We start from the raw sequence: 15,960 nt of genomic DNA on the forward strand, positions 1-15,960 counted from the left end.
TCCCTTAGCAAAACTACAATGAAAAACTTAATGAAAAGACAACCATGGGCATGCTACTACAAAAATATCATCCATGGTAAAATGAGATAGATACATAGCTCAAAAATAACTTGAAACAGAAAAAGAGCTGGAGATGGGGTCATTGGGAATACTACCTTGCATATATAAAGCATTGATACTAAACACATTTCAACATGCATGTATCAACATCATAGTCCATATAAATAACTCAATTGTCATCTCTTAAATGGAAATCAACTCTAACTTCAGTGAAAGTGGATTGGATTCTCAACATGCGGCTTTTACTTTATTTTCCAATTTCCAAGCACAAGTTTTCAAATCATTGAATTCCCCTTTAAATGAGGTCCCTAAGGCATGATTTTACTTACAAGACAACTTTTGTTGCTTGTTGACAATTTATTGTAACTCATAAGCGAAACATAGAATGGTTGTGCAATGCTGAAGTCCCTTAAGCTTTCTAACCAACCTATGTAGCAAGCGTTAGGCCCCAACAGCTCCCAAACTAGATGGCTTTAGGTTGTTAAGTGTAGAGACACTCCAAAGGGCTTAATAGCTCAAGTTGGAAAGGCTACGAACTCCAGCAAACCATGCTTATTACAAGTTTTTTTTGAATGACCGTGCAATGTTTAAGTCCTTTAAGCTTTCTAGCCAACCCTTGTAGTAAGCGTTAGGCCAACAACTCCCAAACCAGACAGCTTTAGGGTGCTAAGTGTAGAGACACTCCTAGGGCTTAATAGCTCGAGTTGGAAAGGCTACGAACGTCAACTGGTCATTTTTTTCTTTCTTTCTCAGTTTTTTTTTTTTAGACAACTTAAATCATGCCAAAGATATTCATCTATTAGGTTCATCAAATCAGATTAACTAGGCCAAGGTCAAGGTTGATTAAGTTGCATGCATCACAGTTAAGTTCCCATTGTGCATCTGTGCATTGTGAAGCTTAAAAGAGTGTCAAATCCAGCGAGAATTTAATTAAGACATTTATACAGACTAATTTGAATCTACATGATCATTTCAACTCAAATTTTTCTTTATTTTCAAAAATTTCAATTGCTTCTATACACAAGGTATTAAACATATGTTTCATCTCCGACAAATGTCAAGTTATACTATCATTGCTTAGCAAAAATTATGAAACCAAAAATGCATAAATGCACCCCCAAACTTGAATGACACATTGTCCTCAAGGTGTAAAGACAAGCATACCAAAATAAGAGCAAAAAAGGAAAAAAAGGGGGGAAAAGAACAATAATACCAAGTGGAGTGACGACAACGTAGATGTTCAGCTATGTAAGTGTGCAAAAGCGTCCCCCAAACTTGGACAGGAAGACTTGTCAAAACACAACTACTATACACAAGTAAAAACATAGGGTTTTCTTTTTTTTTTTTTTTTTTTTTTTTTTGGTTGGCATGGAAGCATGGCTCGGGTGGAGAGAGAGAAGGTTTGTGGGTGATGGGGGTGTGGGTTTGGGGGTGGTTTGATGATGGTGGTGAGGTGGGGGAGGTAGGAGGAGTTTGGGTTATTACATGGCTGGGGTGTGGTGTGCATGGGGTGGGTTGGGTTAGTTGGGAGCCGAGGTGGTGGGTGAGTGAGGAGTTGGCTCCGAGAGTGGGGATGAAGTGAAGGAAGAGATGAAATGAAGTGGGTTTAAAAGAGAGGAGGTAGAGCTTGGTTCGAGCACTCGAAGTGGGTCTTCGAGTGCTCGAAAATCCGGTACTGGGCTCGGCTGTTGTGGTTGGGGTTTGCATGGTTGTGCATGGGCTGCGTGGTGGGTTGAGAGAGAGAGGAAGGTTGGTTTGGTGGAGGGGTTGTGAGGTTGATGAGTTATGGAGAGGTTGAGCCGAGTGAGAAAAGGTGAGGTCTGGGTTGATGGTGGTGGTGAGGTTAGCATGCATGCTTGATGGGAACCGAGAGGTTGGAAGGGTGCTTGGTCGAGCATTGGGCATGCAGGTCGTGGAGTTGGTTGTGGGTTTTTGGTTAATTATTGGAAGTGCCAAGAGGGTGGAGATTGCATGGTGCTGTGCAGGAGTGGTGCCCGAGCATGGTGGTGTTGGGTTGTGGGTTTGGAATGTTGGGGTGGTGTGGTTTAAGAGAGAGAGGAAGATGAAGCTGGAAGTGGGTTGATGAGATAGACAAGGTGAGTTTGAGCACTCTAAATTTAGCTTCAAGTGCTCCAAAAACAAGCAGAGCCTCGGAATTGTTTTTGTAGAAGTTTCGAGCACTCTGGATTGGCCTTCAAGTGCTCGAATGTGAGGCAGTGTGCTTGGGATGTTTGGGATGGAGGTTCGAGCACTCGAAATTGGAATTCAAGTGCTCGAAATGGAGACAGTAGCTGCACATGAAGGGCTGAATTTGAAAGGCATCAACGAGCACTCCAAAGGGAGCTGAGATTGCTCGAAATTGAGGCAGAAGGTGCTTGGGGCTGAAAGGTTGGATGAAATTTTCATGGCTGAATGCATGGATGAATACATGAAGGAATGCATGGATTGTTGATAATTGCAACATGGGAACATGCAATATTAGAAGCAAAGCAGCTAGCACTCGAACTAAAAGGCATGGATGAATGAATGCAAATTGAATGCATGGCTACATGAAACATGAAGGCAAAGGCTGCAAAATTTGAAACTTAAAAGCTTGCATGAGGTTTTCTAGCAGATTGAATGGATGAAAGAATGCATGAACTCAAATTGCATGAAGGAAGTTGACTACATAGTTGATGATGCATGAATGCAATGCATGCATGCATTCATGGATGAATGAGCTCATGGTTTTTATTTTTTATTTTTTATTTTTTATTTATTTATATATTCTTTTTATTTTTTATTTTTTATTTTTTTAAGGATGGAAGAAAAATTGCAAGCCAATGCATGGGAAAATATTTAAACTTTGCACTTCATCTCAAATGCATGGATGGAATTTAGTCTCTTCAAATGCATGGATGAATGTAGGAAAAAATTTTGAACCTTTGCAACATCATATAATGCATGAATTAAATTTCTGAAATTTTTTCTAAAACTTTGCAAATTCATTCCAATGTAATGCACGGATGGAAAATTTTGAAAACTTTTCAACTTCGTTCTAATGCATGGACAATTTTCAAACTTTTGAACTTCAATCCATTCTAATGCAAAAAGGGAAAATTGTCAAACTCTACACTTCATTGCAATGCATAGAAAATTTAGAAAAATTTTCAAACTGTGCAATTTTCCGCCAAAGAATGGATGAATGAAATTTGGGAAAACTTTGAGACCTTGCAACTACTCTCTTCTGCAAGAATGCATTTAAGAAACTTTTCAACTTTTTGCAACTTCAATGCAATGTATGGATGATTTTGAGGAATCATGATCCAACAATGTAGGAAGAGAAGAGGCTATGCATGTGAGTGCCATGTCGAAAGTCCGAGAAAATTGCCTGATAGAGCCTGAAACTTCCGGGAATGAAAACAAGAGTTGAGAAGGTCTAAGAAGCCGGTCTAAAATTGCAGAACACAACTGAAGACCATTTCAGAAAAATCAAATTTTTGGTTTTTCAAAACCATTTCCCAGAAAATTTCAAGGCACAAGCAATTTGAGAAGGTAGGGAAGCTTGGAAATTGAAAGAATTGCTTCCTATGAGTGCTAAATTTAGCGTCGATGGCTAGACGCACCGAGATCAAGTTGGTCCTCCTTACCCTATACCATGTCTCTCTAGAGAGTCATATTTCCCTAGATAGGATAATTCTTTTAAAAGCAGAGGAAGACTTTGAAGACAAAAGTGGAAAAGAGGTAACGGAAAGACCTCAACCCACTCTTCATCCTCAATGAAGAACTTTGGATTATGGTGCTTATTTGGATTATAGGAAGATGGAATAGGTGAGGGTGCACCTAGCAAAGGCTTTTGAAGGGTCATATTGAGCACGGGAATGCTCGATAACTTATCCTTCAAAATTTCAACATCCTCCTCACACTTATTCGGCGGTTTGGGCTCAACAACTTGAGACAACTCAAGTAAGGGAATGGGATGAGATGCAAGCTCCCAAGAGAGTGATACATTTGATGTTGCCCAAGGAAGAGAGTGAATAGGTGGAGGAATATCAAGCAAAGAATTCACCTCCCAAATGGAATTGGCAACATCAAAATCCGCATAATTAAAATGAGCTAAGCATGTTTTTAGAGGATCCTCCATTAAAGGAGGTGCATCAAGCAAGGGATTATGTAGGGGTTGTGCTGGATTTTTACAAGATACAATCTCATCATCATTATTTTCCTTATTTTGAACCATAATTACTTCATTTTGATGCGTGGCAATAACTTGATCTTCAACCACCATTTCATCATTTTCATATGTGATGACCACTTGATCATTCTCATGATGAAAGTTACTAGGAGTAATCTCATCATTCATAGAATTTTCTTTTGGATTGGCCACGAGTTCAATGGAAAATTCTTCTTCATTTTCATGATTTAGAGTATCAACCATTTCTTGAATTTGAGCTATTTGGTCATCTAACTCTACTCTAGATTGGGAATGAGAATGAGTAGTGGATTGCATGCCAACAATGTCATCCAACATTTGCTTATTGGACTCCATCATTTGCGTGAGGAAAGACTCCATCATTTGTTCATTGACAGCAATAAATTCATCCAATGAAGACGGTGGACAAGGAGAAGAGGGCGGGAAAGAATGATCATTGGGTTGAAAAGGTTGCATATGAGATTGTGGGGTTGAATTTCCTATGTCATGCCACAAGAAGTTTTGTTGGTCTCCCCAACCCGAGTTATAACCATTGAAGTATGGAACACTACCCGGTTCAAAGAAATTTGCATTTGGTTGCTCTAGATAAAAATCCGAGAATTGTCTCGTTGGAAGACAATCTCTTGTATGATGTGTATGACTAGAGCAAAAAGCACAAAACGCATGTGGTGTGTAGAATTGAGTTGGGAGATAATTATTCTCCATCTAGGAGTAATTCAACAACACACACAGCAATCAACACAACAATGCATCACCATAACCTCCACATATGATATTCCCTTTCTCCTCAATTATCAAGACAAAAATGTAAATGGCCACGACAAGGACCGATGCTTGAACACGAAATTTAAACAAGATAAGAGCCTCGACAAGGGCTTCACAACTAAATTAAACACATACACAATATTCACAATGCGAAACTAGAAGTCAAGAGACTTACCTGGGGTCCTCTAGACTTACAATTTGCTAGCAATCCCACGGCGAGCTTCGAGTCCCTAGAATCTTACAACACGAAGATGATCAAAACACACAAGGAATATTCACAAGACACAATATTAACAATCAAACTAAAATTAACCCTAGAACCTTGGTCGCTAAACCGTATGCAAGTCCCCGGCAACGGCGCCAAAAATTGATTGACGGTCGAAATCAACTATAAATCAACCCTCTTCGCAATAGCATGAATCATTGTAAAATAGGGCTATTGGTCGGGTAAGTCGAACCACTGGGACTGCACTAGTCTTACGGCAACCTTAGTGTCTAGAATCTTTCTAGAATGATGAAGGGTTTATAAAGGTTTTGTTGTTTGTCACTTAAGCTAAGAATATTGAAATTGCATAAATTATAAACTTGCAAGAATTAAAAAGAGATGAAATACAAGTAGAGAAAAACTAGGGAAATGAATCCGCTCCAACCCTATACACATTCTAGATTGAGATTAAATTGGGAAAATCAACATAAATGATGGTCATGACACATAACAACCCTTGGTTGCTATACTATCCTCAAGAGGTTCATTAAATCAAAAACAAGAATAATCCATCAAAGATTCACATGCTTGAACTACCTAAACTAGGGTGTAGTCTTCAACATGCTCCCTAAGCCAAAGATTATCAAGCCCTTAATTAAATGATGAGAGCACACAAAGTTAAGAATCAAGTATAAACCATCAAAGGGCATCCTAAGCAATGATTTATCAAAGTTCTCAAACTCCATGCCATTAAAACCATTCCATGATCTAACTTCCATTGTCACTATGGAAATGCAAGCAATATGATTAGGAAGAGAAACCATCTAAGACAAGATGAATAGCTCAAAATAATCATGTATAGACATTAGAATTCATTACAACACATATAATGCTCTAGATCATAAAATCACCGACAATAATACATTGAAATCCCAAAAGTAAAATCTACACTAGAACATGCTTACAAGGGAGGGGCTTCATCATTTCCCTAGAGAAGATTTAGTTACCCATAGGAGCAATGGAAGAAGGAAGAAGCTTGAAGACCTCCTCCATTTTCGTGCTCCCTTCTTCAAGCTTGAAGAACTCTATCTCCTTGCTCTCTTCTCTCCCCAAAATCTGATCCAAACTAGCTTAGGAGATGTGTGGCTCTTATCCCTCTTATCTACCACCAAACTAGGCTCTCTCTCCTCCCCCTAGGAACATCTCCAACCACCTCATAAAGAAGGAAATCAGAAAAATGAAGGAACCAATAAACAAGTGGCTGAAATAGTGATTTTTCGGAGACAAACTGCCCTAAATTCGAGTGCTCAAATTTGGGCCTCGAGCACTCGAAAATTGGGCAGAATGCCTATTCTCCATTTGCTCTGCCTGGACCTACTTTGATGAAATGGCAATAACTTTGCGCTCTGAACTCCGAATGACAAACCGTTTGAAGATTTGGAGAGCTAATTTAGAGTTTTAAATACTTCATATTTTGGTGGAGATCCAATTCTCAAGGATGGTTGGTCGAAAATGAAGATCAAGGCAGAATTTCATTGCTGCCATGCAGTTCTGCGTACCTCTGGTAACAAGGCCATAACTCTCTGCTCCGAGCTCCGAATGACAAACCGTTTGAAGATTTAGAAAGCTAATTCAGAGATATAAATCTTTCATGTTATGATGGAAGTCCATTTCTTGAGTTTGCTAGGTCGAAAATGGCGACAAAAGTCAGGTTCCACTGCTGCCAAGCTTCAGCATTGTGCCTTTGCATTCAAAATTTCAACAAAACATCATTCTTGCTTCTTTTAAGCCAATGAACGTGAAAATAAACAAAAATGCACAAATGAAGATAATCTACATAATAAAATCAAATAATGGACTTAACTAATGTAATTTAGGGTGCTTGAATATGCAATATTCGGCGCTTATTATTGCACAAGGAGTCTTACCATTAAGATGTGTCTTTAATTTTAAATTTATGATTTAAGAGAGAGTTTATTGTTAGAGGATAAAAATAATGTCTGTTGTTCGTTTGTTTTAATTTTAAAATCTTGTAACATTGCCAAGATGGTTTACCTTTAATATTGTTGATGATGGATTCTACGCAACCCGGATCTAATCTGACTTCCTGAATAAAGAGAAGAAAAAAATGATCCTACAAACACTATTGTGTTACTGGTGGAGTAGGCTCTAACGAACAAGTCAGTGTGAGTTATGTTATTCTATTGACATCTTTAGTCGGCTCATCCCTTTAATAAGGAAAGTAGATTAAGACGAGTTTTACTCAGCTCGTCTATATAATAAAGTAAGTAGATGAATACGAGCTTCACTCAGCTCACCCTTTCTCATCGCCAGGACATCCCCAGGCGAATGGACAGGCCGAAGTCACTAATAGAATAATCCTTCAGATGATCAAGACTCGACTTGACACTGCAAAGGGACTGTGGGCTGAGCAGCTACTGAGTGTACTGTGGGCTTACCGTACTACTACAAGGACTCCCACAGGGGAAACCCCTTTTCTTTTAGCGTTTGGAAGTGAAACAGTAGTACTTATAGAGATTGGCATAACAAGCTTTAGGACGGAGCACTACGAGCCCAAGCAGAACGAAAGGGAGTTGGAAGCAAGCTTGGACTTAATTGAAGAAAGGAGAGACCAAGCCAAGATTAGGATGGTTGCCTATTAACAGAAGGTTTCCAAGTATTACAACGCTTAGGTTAAGCCTAGGAGGTTCTCAGTAAGAGATTTAGTACTCTACAAAGTTACTCAAGCGACTAAGGATTTAACCATAGGGAAACTAGGTCCCACATGGGAAGGGCCTTACAAAGTTACGCGATGTCAGCGACCAGGAACATACTGGTTTGAGGACTTAAAGGGAAAGCCACTGCCTCACCCATGGAATGTTGAGCATCTAAAGAAATATTATTAGTGACCAATTTTAGTTTACTCTCAATTTAGTATTTGTTTTTGCTAATACTTCTAGTTTCAATAATTGTCTCATTCTCTACGAATGAATGTCTTAAATAGCCTTGTTATCAGCTTTAACTTTAATAAAGTATTCCCTACTTGGATCAGTTGTTTCAAATAATTCATTATCATTTTGATATGTTAAGATATTCATGTTAAATGAGTGAGTTGAGTGAAGCTCATAGTAATCTACTTCCCTTGTTAAAGGGTGAGCTGGGTGAAGCTCATAGTAATCTACTTCCCTTATTACAGGGTGAGCTAGATGAAGCTCATAATAATCTACTTCCCTTCTTAAAGGGTGAGCTGGGTGAAGCTCATAGTGATCTTGATGAGCGCTGAAAAGTGCATATTTAAACCCCTTAAGCTTATGCATTCTAGTACCTTTATCTATCTTACTTTACCGTTTTAGATTGATTTCGTATTATTTTCATTTTCAGGCACTTATCCCGAAAATAAGCTGACTCAACCAAATAAGAGCAGAAATGAAGCAATTCTAGGATAAATCAAAGAAAGGAGCCAAGTGGAAGCAAAAGGAAGAAAAAGGTGGAAATCAACATCTTCGATCGATCTCAGATCAAAGTTCAATCGATCCAACATGATCGATCTCAGCACTTCAAGATGGATCAGAGCCATGATGACATTTTCAGAGATCTCAAAAGTTTGATCGATCCAACATCATTCTTCGATCGATTGAACTGCTTTGTCCTTTTCCAAATGATTGATCTTATCTAGTTCTACCACCCTACCAACCACTTTTGTCATTTTCCCAAAAATATCTTCAAAATATCTTAGATTTATCTTTATCCAAAAAGTGCCACAATTGAAGGTCGATCCAGCATAAGTTCGATAGATCTCAGCCATGTTCGATTGATCCAAGTCCAAGGTTCAATCAATCGAACTTCCTCCGGTGCGAAAAAGTTAAATTTCCAGCTCATTGAAAGTTGTCCTTTATCCAATCATTGGGGAATATTTTGTCCACGACTCCAGCTCATTTTGGGTGTCATTTGACCTACCTATATAAGGATAAGGATTGCTCTTTACATGGGAGGACCTTATACCATATCATATCATCTCATACCTTGTAGAACTCTTGGAGAGCAAGTTTAGAGGAGGAGGAGGCTAGAGACACCATAGGAGACTCTTCATCAACCAAGGAGCAAATCTCTACCATGGAGTTAGCCCTTAAAGGTTGGAGAAACACTACCATGAGTGGCTAGACATCCTTTTAGGGCTAGAGTTAGCCCCAAGCATGCTTTCTACATCTTAATTTTGTGTATTATTGAGGGATTAATGTTGTAATACATGTTTTGGAACTTTTATATACATAGATCTTGTTTATTCAATTATTTATGTGGTTTAATGCTTCCAATTGATCATTTCATTCTATCCATATGTCTATATATGCTAGAATAGATGTTCATGTGTTTGTCTCTATTTCTTGTGTTATTGATGCATGTCTATGTGTATTAATGCTATAGATCTAGAGATTGTCAAAACATAGTGCTTAAATGAATGCTCTTGTAATTTTCTAGATGGTTCATGCTCATTTCTTGATGGATTGTGCCTTTCCCTTAGCTTAATTACCTTAATTTCTTGTCATTAGCTTAATTGTAGTGTAGTGGTAGCATAGTTATTAGATGGGAGGACAATCCATGCTTGTTGTTTGATGTTCCATACTTTTGAATGCAAGTAACATATGTCTCTAACCTTGTGGTGTATTTGGCTTGTGAGCTTAATGAAAGGATTAATGACTTGCTAGATATATTGTGTTTTTCACATGCTATTTAGACAATATATACTTAATTGATAGATATATTGTGCTTTTCACATGTTGATTAGACAATGTATGCTTAATTGGTCACCCTTGCTAATTGAATCAACCAAACACACACACACATCAATATTGCAACACACATTTCCCTCATTAGTCACTTGTTAAGGGTGTAGAAAAGTATTGCTTGGTGGTGACCTCTGAACGCCAAGATCTCTCTCTTTTACTTACTCCTTATTGTATTCAATTATTTAGTTTAATTGGCTCTCTAGTTTAATCAACCAACCAATCATTTGTTTGATCACTCAACCTACTAACCCTAATAGTTATTCCACAACTAAATTCGACTCCAATCCCTTGGGACGATCCCTACTCGCCCTAACTATATTTTTAGTGAAGGTAGTAGTGGCTTCTATAAATGTTAAACTTGGCCATCGCCTTAATGCACACTCTTTCTTAAGCTTCATGGTGTAGGACGGTGAACACAACAACCGTCAGTTTTTGGCGCCGTTGCCGGGGATTAGGCAACATCGTATTTGTGGAATCAATTAGGAATTAGTACTCTTTTAATCATGTCTTTACTTTGTTTTTATTTTTGTTTTTGTTACTTATTGTGTTTGTTCATCTTTGACAAGGAGCACTGAGCTAGGAGGCAAGCAAGGACCATTCAAGCAAAGAAGCTAAGCAAGCATGGAAAAATGCTAAAAAAAATTAAAAAATTTGCTAAGCTAAGCTATAAATTTGGAGTTGAAGTGCTAAAGGACCTTTGTGAGCTTTTTCTTACTCAATCCCTTAGTAAATCGTGAGCCCGCGTGGAGGCATTTTTAATTGTTCTTTGCATCATTGTTGTTAAAGCATAGGAGTATGGGTTAAGTGTTTGTGGAGGAAGTTTCATTGAAATTGTTGTGAAGTTGAAGTGTTCATTCATTCATTATGTTTATGTGTTTTCACATTGTGCATGCATGGTCGTAGATCACTAAGACCAGTTCTTATCCCTCTTGATTTGCATCTTAAATCCGTACTTAGAAATCCTAGGGGAAGAGGAAGTTCTAGTTCTACCCGATCCATTACATCAATGGAAGGCCATAATGAAGAGAATGTAGAGGATCTTGGTCACATAGACCAACAAGGTATTCTTCATCCAAATGTGTACCATGAGAACATTCAAGCACCATTAGGAATGCTTAGGCCATTCATTCACCAACCACAACAACAATAAGGCCAAGTTCCATTTGGAATGCCAAGGCCAATGTATGTTCCACAACCTCCCATCATTCAAGGAAATCAAAATCAAGTTGCCCATGTTGCACCTCAAATTGCTAATCCTCCACTTGCTTTAAGAGATCACTATGTGCCTAATGAATATAATACACCCACATGCATTCAATTGCCACCATTTAGAGCACATCACTATGAAATTAAGCCACAAACCATTCAAATGCTTCCTAACTATCATGGACTTCCAAGTGAAGAACCTTATAAGCATTTGGATGAGTTTCTTGAAGTATGTTCCACCGTAAAATATACGAACATGCCGGAAGAAGTTTTAAGACTCAAACTTTTTCCATTAATCTTAAAAGATAAGGCAAAGTATTAGTTTAACAATCTTAGGCCTTTTTTAATCACTTCTTGAGCAGAAATGCAACAAGAGTTCTTGAAGAAATATTATTCGGTTTCTAAGACCAATGCCATGAGAACCTCAATTCGAGAATTTTCACATGGGGATAGAGAAACGTTTTATGAGGCATGGGAACACTTCAATGAATTGCTTAGGAAGTGTCCACATCATGACATACCCATATGGCAATTAGTTCAATATTTCTTTGAGAGCTTATTGGACAATTACAAAGGCATGGTTGATGTTTCCATGGGTGGCTCATACATTGATAGGCATGAGGATGGCGTGTGGCGTCTTTATGAGAGCATGAGTGAAAATTCTTTGCATAGAACATTATCATCTAAGAATGGTAGAAATTCACAAGGTAGGAAGAGTGTTGGCTTACATCAAGTTGACCACTCAAATGAAATAGCTGCCGAAATGAAGTCCTTATCTCAAAGGTTTGATCAATTCTTGATTAACCAAAACTCGGTGAACCAAGTATCTTCCTTCCCAAACCATTCTCATCGTGTGTCAAATGAAACATATATGACTTGTTCTAGTGTTCTTCATTCTACTTCTCATTGTCCTCACGGACAAGTGCAAAATGAACCTAATGAACAAGTCAATGCAGCTTTTGTGAACCAAGGGAACAATCCTTATGGTACTCATTATAATCCAAGTTGGAGGAATCATCTGAGTTTCTCTTGGAAAAACCAAGGAGATGGCTCAAACCTTTCCCAAGGCGGTTTTCAAGGGAAGTACATTCCACCTCCACTTCAAAACCTAGGATCCCAAGGTTATAGACCTTATCAATCACAAGGGAATCAATTTGCTAATTCTCATTTTCCAAACTAATCTTATTCCCAACGAAATACTAGAAGTCCCGCTTTTGAAGAAAAAGTTTTGAATGCTTTGGGCACTTTAAAGGCTAACACTCAATTGCTTCATTCCCACTCTCAATCCATTGCGAAGCTAGAAACCCAAGTAGGGCAAATAGCAAGCACTCTCAAAGCAAGAGAGAAGGGAAAGATGCCTATTAATACCCCACCTAAGCAACAATGTGTTGTGGAAACCCATTCCTCAACGGAAGGCCACACCATTGAACATGTTAAGGCGGTGACTACCTTGCGGAGTGGTAGGATTGTGGACAATCTAGTTGAAATGTCCAATGAAGAGAGTGAACCGGTGCAACCTCAAGTTGTCACTTGTCCCATTTCACATCCCATTCCTCCTTCATTGCATATACATGATCTTGTGAATGAGAAAACTTCAAAATGTGATTTGAAGAATGATTTTGAAAATGATTTAAAGAAAGATTTGCTGAAAAATGAATTTGAAAAGGTTTTGCTGAAAAATGATTTAAAACAAAGTGATTTTAAAACTTCTTGTGTTGAAGAGACTTTAAAGAAAAATTTTGAAAAAGTGTTTGAACCAAAAGTTCCATTTCCGGATGCCTTAAAAGGATCCATTTCAAAAGACAAACAAAAGGCAAAAACCAATGAAATCATAGAAATGTTTAGGCAAGTAAAAGTCAATCTTCCACTTCTGGATGCAATCAAGAAAATTTCAGCTTATGCCAAATTCTTGAAAGACTTGTGCACCCAAAAGAGGAAGAACAAGAGCCAAGCACCAAGAAAAGTGATTTTGACTGAGCAAGTAAGCTCAATTTTGCAACATAACACCTTGCCAAAGTTTAAGGACCCCGGTTCACCTACTACTTTATGCATCATTGGTGATCATATCATTAATCGGGCGCTTCTTCACTTAGGAGCAAGTGTTAACCTTCTTCCATACTTGGTTTATGTCAAATTGGGCCTAGGTGAATTGAAACCGACGTCAGTATTTTTACAACTTGCCGACCCATCCATTAAGAAGCCTAGGGGTATAATTGCAGATTTATTGATTAAGATTGACAAATTCTTCTTCCCCGTTGAATTCGTTGTCATTGACACGGAACCGGTCCCTAATCCTAAGAGCCAAATTTTCGTTATCCTTGACCGTCCTTTCTTCGCAACCGCTAATGCCAACATCAACTGTAGGACGGGAATAATGAAGATCTCATTTGGCCACATGAAGGTGAAGTTGAATATCTTTAATCCCACACCCAATTCATTTGACAAATATGAAGAAGAGGTTAATATTGTAGACAAATGTCATGATTTTCAATGTCAAGGAAGTGAGCTTTTGTGTAAGACCAAAACTTCAAAGGAATATCTTCAACCTTGCATTCTCAAAGTGTTGTTTCAAATTCTTGCTTTGAAAGGGCATGGAAGCCCAAAGATTGTTCTTGCATTGACAAGGGAACAAAAGTTTCTTTTGAGCTTAATCCAATAAGTTCTTCAAAGAACTATTTATTGGGTGGGGTTCAAAGCATCCATCACCCCAACAAGGAAGGGATGCGTTACAAGATCTTTGATCCTGGCTAAAAGAGCCCAATGTCTTGCTAGAGACGTTAAAAACTAGCACGACATTTTGTAGGGTGTCAAAACCCTATTCCTCCCTCATTTCTATCTTAAATTTCATTTCTTGTGAAGTTTAGATACTTGTTTTTGGTTTATATGCATTGATAGGAACTGTGATTAGGATTATATGAATTTTATGTTGTGATTGAGTATTATGCATAAGTTCGATCGATCTCAGTTAAGAGTTCGATCAATCGAACTTCCACCTGCATCCAACACTTAGAAAAAATTTCCAGCGGTATCCACCTGCATCCAAATCACCTCTCTGTCCCATCATTCGAACTTATTCTTAGATTGATCAAGAGACCTTAGATCGATCCAACTTCAAAGTTCGATCGATCTCATGATCCAACACTTAAAAAAATTTTGAGCCTGCATTAACCTGCATATTTCAACTCTTTGTCTCATCGATCGAAAACATTTCAAGATCGATCTGAAGTTCTTCGATCGATCCAACTTCAAAGTTTGATCGATCTTCAAGTTCCAACACTTAACCAAATTTTTGAACCAAAAACCTGTATATTTTTGTTTTTTGTCTGATTGATCGAACATTTTGTTCAGATCGATCTTAGTTCTTCAATTCTCTATTTTGACCTTTGTTTGACTCTATTTGACTTTTAATTTTAACAAAAATTCAAAAATATTTTTATTTTATTTTATTTTATCTTATTTTCCAAAAATCACAAAAATATTTTATTTTAAATCTAAAAAAAAAAAAAAAAAGATTTTACTTTATTTATTTCGAAAATCCAAAAAGATTTTATTTTTATTTTATTTTATTTTTCAAAACTCGAAAAATATTTTCTATTTTTAAATTTTACTTTTTAATTTTAAATTTTAAATTTTAGTTTTTAATTTTTCAAAAATTTCAAAAAATCCCAAAAATACTTTAAGGAGAGATCATCAAAGTTCGATCGATCTGAAGTCTCAATTCGATCGATCGAACTGATCGGGAAATGTTTTTAAAAATAGACCTGGAGGGTCTCAAGATCGATCCATTAGATCGATCCAACCCTCTAAACCCTTGTCCCTCATCCTTCTCGTCACCACTGTGCCCCATCATCATCATCTTCTCTGACGAATCTCCAACGAGATCCACACTTTGATTTTCTCTCTCTCCTCTTGGATTTACATCACCATCTGCCTCTCATCTCCTCTCGCGACTAGAGGTAAGATCCGAGCCACACTTTGTCATTTCAAGCTTCAATTTGACAATATATGTTGCCTACATGCTAGATCTAGGATGAATGATGATAATATCCTCCATTGATGAGCTTGAAGCATGTTTGTATCTATGTGCATATATATGGTTTTATATTTTAAATTTTGAATTGATTTTGGGAGTATGGGCTTTGTAATGTGGCTAGAATTGATTGATTTGTTGTGTTGATGGGCCCACGACCTTGTTCGTGTGGCCCCCGTGCTTCCAAAGTCACAGATCTATGACCTTTGAGTTTTCACTTTCGCACAGCTCGATCGATCGAACTCATATCTCAAATCGATCTTGAGAGATCGATCGAACTTATTTCTCAAATCGATCAAAGTTTTGAGATCGATCTCAAACCTTTTTATGATCGATCGAACTTCACAAATCTCACACACACATTTCATTCATCATATATTATGTTCATGCTATCTCATATATGCCCAATGCTTGTGATATTCCCTATTGGATTCATTTTATACTTACATTGTTTAGCATGTTTCATATCTTGTCACTTGCATAGATACATGTCATATATGTTTTGTTTATCTTATTTGACATGCATGTTTCTATTTTGTGCTTACAATTCTTAATTCTGGCACTAACTCCCCTTGCAAGTTTTTAAATTATTTTTCAGGTTATGATTGAGTGCAAGACTATTGCTAAGAGGCAACACGGGCCTCAGAGACATATCCGACCAAGGATAGAAGAGCCAGCAGAGCCCTCTTATGCACAGGAGGAGCCAGTACAGCCTACT

General features: G+C 37.8%; 1 pseudogene; it reads right to left on the bottom strand.

The window, feature by feature from the left end:
- Positions 1–11,632: 11,632 nt before the first annotated feature.
- Positions 11,633–11,731, bottom strand: LOC132280543 (small nucleolar RNA R71; annotated as a pseudogene).
- Positions 11,732–15,960: the final 4,229 nt, after the last annotated feature.

The sequence above is a fragment of the Cornus florida genome, unplaced genomic scaffold, assembly GCF_030987335.1.
Source record: "Cornus florida cultivar Cherokee Brave unplaced genomic scaffold, ASM3098733v1 CherokeeBrave_3.0.0_Hap2_Chr10, whole genome shotgun sequence".
Lineage (NCBI taxonomy): Eukaryota > Viridiplantae > Streptophyta > Magnoliopsida > Cornales > Cornaceae > Cornus > Cornus florida.